General features: G+C 36.7%; 1 pseudogene; it reads right to left on the bottom strand.

The window, feature by feature from the left end:
* Nucleotides 1–273: 273 nt before the first annotated feature.
* On the bottom strand, nucleotides 274–368 carry LOC148092861 (U6 spliceosomal RNA; annotated as a pseudogene).
* Between the last annotated feature and the right edge of the window lie 7646 nt (nucleotides 369–8014).

Genomic DNA, 8014 nt, shown 5'->3' with positions numbered 1-8014 from the left:
TTTGGTATTTCATAGAAACAGAATTACGATTCCACCAATTTCTATGAAACTAAGCTCTAGTTCACTTCCATGAGGATTCCAAAGAAGAGGAAATCCTCTTCCTTGAGGATTTCACTTTTTTCACAAATTTTCATATATATGCAATATAAATAATATATATTTTCATATATATCTTAGAGGTAATAGCAAGACATTATTATATAGATAATAACAAAATAATATCAGCATTATCAATATAAAGTATATTCATTCAAAGTAGTTTCTTTTTATTTTTTAAATATGGAACTCTTCTTGAATTTGGGTCAGGGGCCATGCTAATGTTCTCTTTGTCATTCCAACTTCAGTATATGTGCTGCCAAAGTGAGCACAAAAATACTGTTTCTTTTTCTTAATAGTTTTATATACAAAATAATTAGATATATGCTTCTCTTCTAGAGAAACTGATCAACATGAATATAAGCACAACTTCTTAGAAGCCCCTGGCATATTTTATAATTGCTTTGGTGATAATAAAATACTCAAAAGAAATCCTAAAATGCTTCATTTAGAGCATATTGATCTAGTGCTTATTCAAATATCACTAATGTATTTTCTTTGCCTGCAGTGATGTACAAATTGTATCTTTTAAAAATGAATAATAGCTTTTACAATACAAAAAGTGGCCTCCTGCATTTCTGCCAGTTGTTTGGATTAGGCTACGTTTATGGAGTGAAGCGAAGAGTGAATTAGCACAATCTAGATGTTTAATTCAAGCTCCCAAAATGTCTTCACTTAAAATTTTTTAAAAACCATTTTATATTTAAGACATTTCTTCTTTTTTTAACTTTAAATATTTTTTTTATTTTTCATTTACAGTTAATACACAATATTATATTAGTTTCAGGTATACAACCAGTGATTAGGCTTTATATAACTTATATAACTTGGTAAACTTATGTAACTTAGTAAAGTGATCATCCTGATAAATCTAGTACCCATCTGATACTCAGTATAGTTACTACAATCTTACTGACTATATTCCCTATGTTGTCCTTTACATCCCTGTGACTATTCTGTAACTCTCCTAGGTAGTTAGATAGGCATGAGCAGAACAGGAACGATATTCCAGGTACAGAGGGTCACAAGTGGGGAGAGCCCGGGTGCCTAGCAACGGGCAAGACTATAAGCCCTTGCACAACCACTCCCTTAAGTATTAACCCCTGGAGGTGATGTCTAGGCCTCAGTTCCAGGTCCTGAGAAGCAGCAAAATCAGATGGAGCGATGCCAAGTCTAGCATCAGGACCCGCTGTATTGACTAATGACCCCACTGTTCTTAAGAGTACCTTTATGCTTGAACTTCTTTACTCTTTTACAAATGAAGTCAGTTTCTTTGGGGAGAGATTAGGAGTTTTTATGTTTTTTGGTCTGCTTCTCCACTCAAGAGTAAATCTTGAGCCAGAGCTCAGTAGCTAGAATGGGAACAATGGCAGGCTTCTTGTCTGAGTGACACCCCTGCTCTAGTAGCTGAGCGATGGGCTTGGAGGGAGCAGAGCCCTGAGTCCTCTCTTGACTTAAAACAACAATTTTAGAAGCTAGAACAAGGGTGATTAGGACTTCAGTATTCTCAGCAGCTCCACACACAAAGCAGAACCTCTGTTCCACAAGTGTCCTACCTTGCATCTGTATTACCAAACTAAAGGGGTGCGTTTGTCTGCACCCATCAAAGCCCAATAAGACATGAACAGGAGTTTGCAACAAAGAATATAAGGGTTTATTTTTAGCAAGTGGCCCGCCTCAGAGACAGGAGAGCTAATACTCAAAGACATGGCTCCCTGATGGCTTCCAGGGGATGGGTTATATATTGGGGAAATTATTAATCATGATGACTAAGAAAGTTAGGATTGTGGTTGTGGTCTCTACTGATTGGTCAGTGCTAGGGTCTGGGGTAGCTGATCAATGCCTCTTATCCCTATGCCAGCCATGGCATCGCTTCATCTGGTTTTACCTCTTTTCTGGGCCTGGAGCTGAAACACAACTGAGGCCTAAATGTTATCTGTAGTTTGACAGAAACTGTCCGGTGAGTCAACAGACCCGAGGGTTTGTTCCTAAAATGCTGACCAAATCTCATTGTCCTCAGGGCTTCACAATGAAGGCAGTGGATGTGCAAAGGAGGAGGCAGATGAGTCAGGGTGCTGGCTGAGGCCAGTTTGAATGAAAAGGAAAGAAAGGAGAAAAGGTCATTGTAAAGAAATGAAGTTTCTATGTGGTTAAAACTGCACTCCCCCAGGACTTAGCTGCAGTAACAGATAGATGAGAGCAGATGAGAAATGCTAATATTCTGCTTCTCTGTGGAAGAAAGCTGTCCATCTAGGTGCCAGGGATAGAGGACCTCTCCCTGTGTTCTTGGCTGCAGCAGTCTAGAGTGTAGTCTTCACCTCACTGGGTTGGGAGAAGGGTGAAAGGGAGGGCTCTTGGTTCAAATACCACAAAGTCATTTCTTTTTTAACAGATTGTTATAGCTCTTTTATATAGATATTTCTTAATTTTTGATCACCCTTAGGACCAGAGGCTTCAAGTGGTTGTATCTTTTTTAGTTTTCACCAGTTTCACTCATACTATCAAGCCTGAAGTTATTTTCTTTACAATTATTTTGATGTTTATTTGTAGATAGAGCTAAACTGAGGGAAGAATTACTAATTTGATTAAAGGTTATAAAACAGCACTGTAATGAGTCAGAGTTTTTCTTATAGTTCTGGTGTGAATGATGTAATTTGTTAACTTAGATATGTTTCTATGCTTTCAGTGCAATTCAAAATATAGAGTTTGAATCTCTGTTTATAAATATAAGCATGCAAATTTAAAACTATTTGTGGAAACTTAAATATCCTGTAATTTTTTTTTGACAGAGTGATGATTAAGTTAGGACAATCCAATTTAGAGAAAATGAATTATTCTAAATGACATTAGATGTGAAAAACAGTTTTCTTATGTATGAAGTTGATATATTTACTTTTTTTCTCTAAACTTCTGCCAGTTTTTAATCTTTAATTATGATAACTACAATGCTGAACAGCAATCATCAGAATAAATTATTTTAAGATCAGATCAAGATTTTGGGAAAAACATATTTTTGTATAGCTATTAAATCTATTCTGTTAAATGTTCAAAAGAAGCTTCTGTTTTTACTAAATAAAGGTAACAAAAACTCAGAGTAATTTTTAAAAAAATTATTCAAGAGAACAATAGGATCTGATTTTCTTACAATTTTCAAAAAGGCACCACCTATATGCTTAATACAGGAGAGGGAAGTGGAATAAATAAAGCAAAACAGAAGAGTGAGGAAAGAAAGGAATTAAGATAAAGTTAAAAAATTATGATACATGAAAATCTTAAAATGAAAGAAAAAAAATTAGGGAGTTTGAGACCAAGAATCAAAGGAATAGAGTTTGACATAAGGAAAAAGTGACAGTGGTTTGTTTCTGGAGGAATTATTTTAAAAAGATCCCTGTCCATATTTCTTTTATTTAAAAGCAAAAATTAAAGTAGAGTTGATTACATTTTCTTTCTTACATAATTCTTGGCTTTGCATAAAAGCAAAAGTTTTTAAATATTACTTTGTATTTTTGAGAATAAAAAAATTACAATTTTGATTATTTTATCCACAAAGTAAGAAAAGCACTGTTCTTTCAAAGACTAAGCTTTTTTAATACCATGCTTTATTTAAACAATATTCATAACATTAATGTGTAAAACTCAACTTTTTCCAGTGGGTATTACATTTATTACAGAAATTCTTAGAGTGTAGAGGAAGTTTTTCATTGTGTAGCTTTTCAATTACATCAATTCATAGGAATGTCAGAACTATAATTTTATATAAAATCTTTGAGCAAAGATAAATGCAAGTTTAGATATGCTTCGCAAAAATGTTTAAGCAATTAATCAAGAGTTCCTTCCTACTCCTATCATCTTTCTGTTCAACACATTACTAAACAGAACCTTTAATTCACTTTTATGATAAAAATATAAGAATCTTTATTAGGAATATAAGGTGTTTTTTTAATTAAACAAACACCTTTTATATACAGAAGAATTCAGGTTGAGATGGGTAGGAGGGGGGAGATGCTAAATGGACCGACCGGTCCCACATGTGGTGGTTAAAAATCAGGAGCAATATCTGGGCTGTGGAAGTGCTCCCTGAGAAACAAGTGGTCCTAGCCCCACTTCAGGACCTCCAACACAGGGTTTCAGTGCTAGGGAGAGAAGTCCCCATAAATTCTGGCTCTGAAGACCGTCAGAGATTGAGGCTTAGTGCGATGGAGGGCTGCTGGAGTGTCAGGCGTTCCCCTTTAAAGGCCTGCGTGTGGACTTATTAGGACTCACTTGCTCTGAGCTCCAGGGCTAGGTCAAAATGGGTTCGATTCCCAGTCAGGGTACATACTGAGGTTGTGGGTTTGATTCCTGGTCATGCAGGAAGCAACCGATCAATGTTTCACCCTCACATCCATGTTTCTCTCTCTCTCTTCTCCTCTCTCTAAAATCAATAAAAACACGTCCTTGGGTGAGGGTGTAAAAAGAGAGAGAAATACAAATTAGTAATTGCAGAATAGTCATGGAGATGTAAAGTAAAGCATAAAGAATATAGTCAATAATATTGTAATAATTATGTATGGGGTCAGATGGGTACTAGATGTATTAGGGCTATCACTTTGTAAGTTATATAAATGTCTAATCACTGAGGTGTACACCTGAAACTAATATTATATATCAACTGTAATAGAAAATTAATATTATTTCAAAAAAGACCCACAAAACTAAAGGATGGGGGAGGGGGAGGAAGAGCAGCTGATACGGTGTTGCATTGTCCCAAATGCTGTTCTTATCTGCAGAGGTACCTGACCACACTTTTAGGTAAAGTGTGTGTGTCTAGAAATGATAGATATTAACATGAACAATATTTTCATTATGGCTAAAATACTAAGATTTACAATAAAATCATGTTTGCATTGGATTGCCATGTTTTATCATTAACTATGCAGAACCAATTTAAAATACAGTAATTTTTCCCCATTATCCTTGGTTTTACTTTCCCAGTTTCAGTTACTCTCAGTTAACCACAGTGCAAAAATATTAAATAGAAAATTCCAGAAATAAACAATTCATAAGTTTTAAATCGTGAAAAAAATTTGCAATATAACCTGGTATGTATAAAACTGTGGTAAAGCTCTTATTATTTCAGGGGAGCATAAAGGTAATCCCATATAAGTAAGATGTACAGAACTTTAGAGAGGAAGTAATGTCTCAGTTGTTCCTTAGTAATATTAGTTATTTTTCTGTTATTTAGTGGCAGGGAGAAAGGGAAGGTTCTACACAAAGAACTGTTCCAAACTACTGGGTAAGAAAGAATAAATTTGGAAACTGATGCAGGTATAGTGTGGCTGAATCTGAGGTATGGGGGAAGTTGTAGAGGGAAAAGATGCCCTGAAAATACATTGGAGCAAACTTTGACAAGTCCTGACAAGGCTTCATATGTCTGGAGCTCCGTTGAGGTAGGAGCCAGAGAGCTGAGCTATCATCTGTCTGAATAGCTGGTTAAAGAATTAAAACAACATGCAAAAAATGGTATAAGCAAGAAGCTAAACCCAGAGAAAGCATGGACTCTGTTTCATTTTTTCCCATGGAAAGGTGCACTGGTCAAAAGTCATGAGGATCAGAGCAGACATGGATGAGATCCTCTCACTGTTGACAAGCCCCAACTTAAGACTGGCAGTTTTATGAACCTAAAGCTAGGGGAAGAGTGAGTGGGGAAGTACTGGGAGTGGAAAAGTACTGGGTATTGAGTCAGAGTGGGGAAGTGTCTTCAAGGTTTCTCTCTCCCCATGAGAAGGCTTTCTCAGAGGTGCCAGAAATGGGACCTTGGCCTAAGGCCTTAGATAAAGAGATCTAGGAATGAAAGCACCTCAAATTAGCAGAAGACATGACCATCCAGGGGTATGGGAGTCCTTGACAACAACTCAGTGCCCTTTAGAAACTGCAGTGCTTTGGCTGTGTACCAAGTCTGCTGTGTGTATGTGTGTATGAGACTGTGAGTGTGTGAGTGAGTGCATGTGTCTGTGGCTGAGGGGGAACAGGATGCTTTTTTCTTGAAGCATTTGTAATTGCCTATGTTTGGGACTGAAAACTCACAGTTTTATAACAAGAGCTGACTCCTCACCATGGTAAGGGCAGTGTTCTCATCATGATGTGGATAGTGGGGAAAGAGGGGTGATTTTGAAGCATGAGAGTTGCTTGATTAGACAAATGTTTCAGGAAAACAATCCTTAAGACAATGGACTAGATGGAGGGTATTGTAGACAAGAAGAATGATTAAGAGACAAGTGTGTACTTTGAAACCATGGATGATGCTTTTTCCAACTAAAAAGAGCCCCTAAGAAAATTTTGAAGGCACTTTTCTGACACTAAGTCTAGATCTGAGGATCCTAAGCCACCACTCTTTCAACTCCTTTGTATTAAGTGACAGTATACTTAGAGTTACAGAACTGGATTTGCTTCTTTGCCCACTCCATACTTGTTGCTGCCTCTTCTTTACTGTTAATTAATGGTTGAGAAGTTGGAATTGGGGTCCAGAGTTCTCATGTATTTATTAAGCTTCCTATTTGATATTCCTTCTTGGATCTCCCAGCACTTCTTTCCATATCTGACATGAAGATAGTGGGATCCGTGGAGTTTTTGTATACTATTAGGGCTCTGAGATTCATTGCACAGCTGGCTTTATAAATATTTGCTTCTGCAGTTGAAATGATTGAAAGTATTTGGATCAGGAAATCACTTTTATTTTAAAAAGCATCAAAGTTACAAATGCTACAGTCTAATTTATTATGAATTGACGTGTTTAATCATGAGTTGAAATACTTATACATGTATTCATATATGAAGAAATATTAGTGACTAGTAATAATTCAAAATCATATCATGATTCTGGAGTTGATATGGTTATTTTCTTTTTCTTTTATTTTAAATATATCTTTATTGATTTCAGAGAGAGGAAAGGAGAGGGAGAGAGAAAGACAGAAACATCAATGATGAGAGAGTCATTGATCGAGCCCACGACCTGGGCATGTGCCCTGACTGGGAATCGAACCCCGATCGCCTGGATCCTAGGTCGACGCTCAACCACTGAGTCACGCCTGGCCGTGCAATATGGTTGTTTTCTTGAAAAACCTAATAGATGTGTGGAAGCCAGAAGTGGTTGCTTATTAGCTACTGGAGAAATAACACTGGCATTGATTTCATGGTAAACCGTCATACATTTTCTCAGTATGTTTTTTCAATTAACATTAACTGAAAGGAAAATGCAAAGCATTGATAATTAATGTGAGTAAAAAGTAATATTAGAAAATTATGTATTCCCCACTTATCTATAAAATATTTATTATTAAAATAGTTTTACATGAATAAGTCTGAAAAAATAGAGACTATGCTGTATGCAGATCCCCGCCGCCCCCCCCCCCCCCAAAAGATAGAAACCTATTCTCTGATTGCAGTTATTGTTCAGGTCACAATGTGGATTAGCCAAGGTGGAGTATAGGGTTTGAGTTAAATCAGTTAGCCTTTGTTATGTAACAGAATATCCTAAAATTTAATGGCCTAACCAATACTCATTTATCAGCTCCTGATTCTTTGGTTTGGGAATTTGGCCTCAGCTTAGATGCATTATGCCTCTGCTGGCCTTGCCTAGTTTAATCATTCAGATATAGTTAGCCGCTGGGTAGACTAAGGGTTTGTTAATCCTGGGTGACACTCACTCATGTGCCTTATGATTGCTTTAACTTACTCCATGTGGTGATTCCATTTCAAAGAAGAAAAGCTGGAACAGCAAACACTTTTCAAGTTTCTCCTTGTACTGTATTTCATATGCTCCCTTGGCCAAAGCAAGTCACAGCCAAAGCAAGTCATAGCCAATCCGAGTCTGAGAGGAAAAGCCCAAGGACATAGATGCAAGATGGGGGATTATTATGGCCATCTGGCAAAAAATTTG

The sequence above is a fragment of the Miniopterus natalensis genome, chromosome 6 (genome assembly GCF_054644295.1).
Source record: "Miniopterus natalensis isolate mMinNat1 chromosome 6, mMinNat1.hap1, whole genome shotgun sequence".
Taxonomy (NCBI): Eukaryota; Metazoa; Chordata; class Mammalia; order Chiroptera; family Miniopteridae; genus Miniopterus; species Miniopterus natalensis.
The sequence above is the reverse complement of the archived record's forward strand: the minus strand, read 5'-3'. Positions and strand labels throughout refer to the sequence as shown.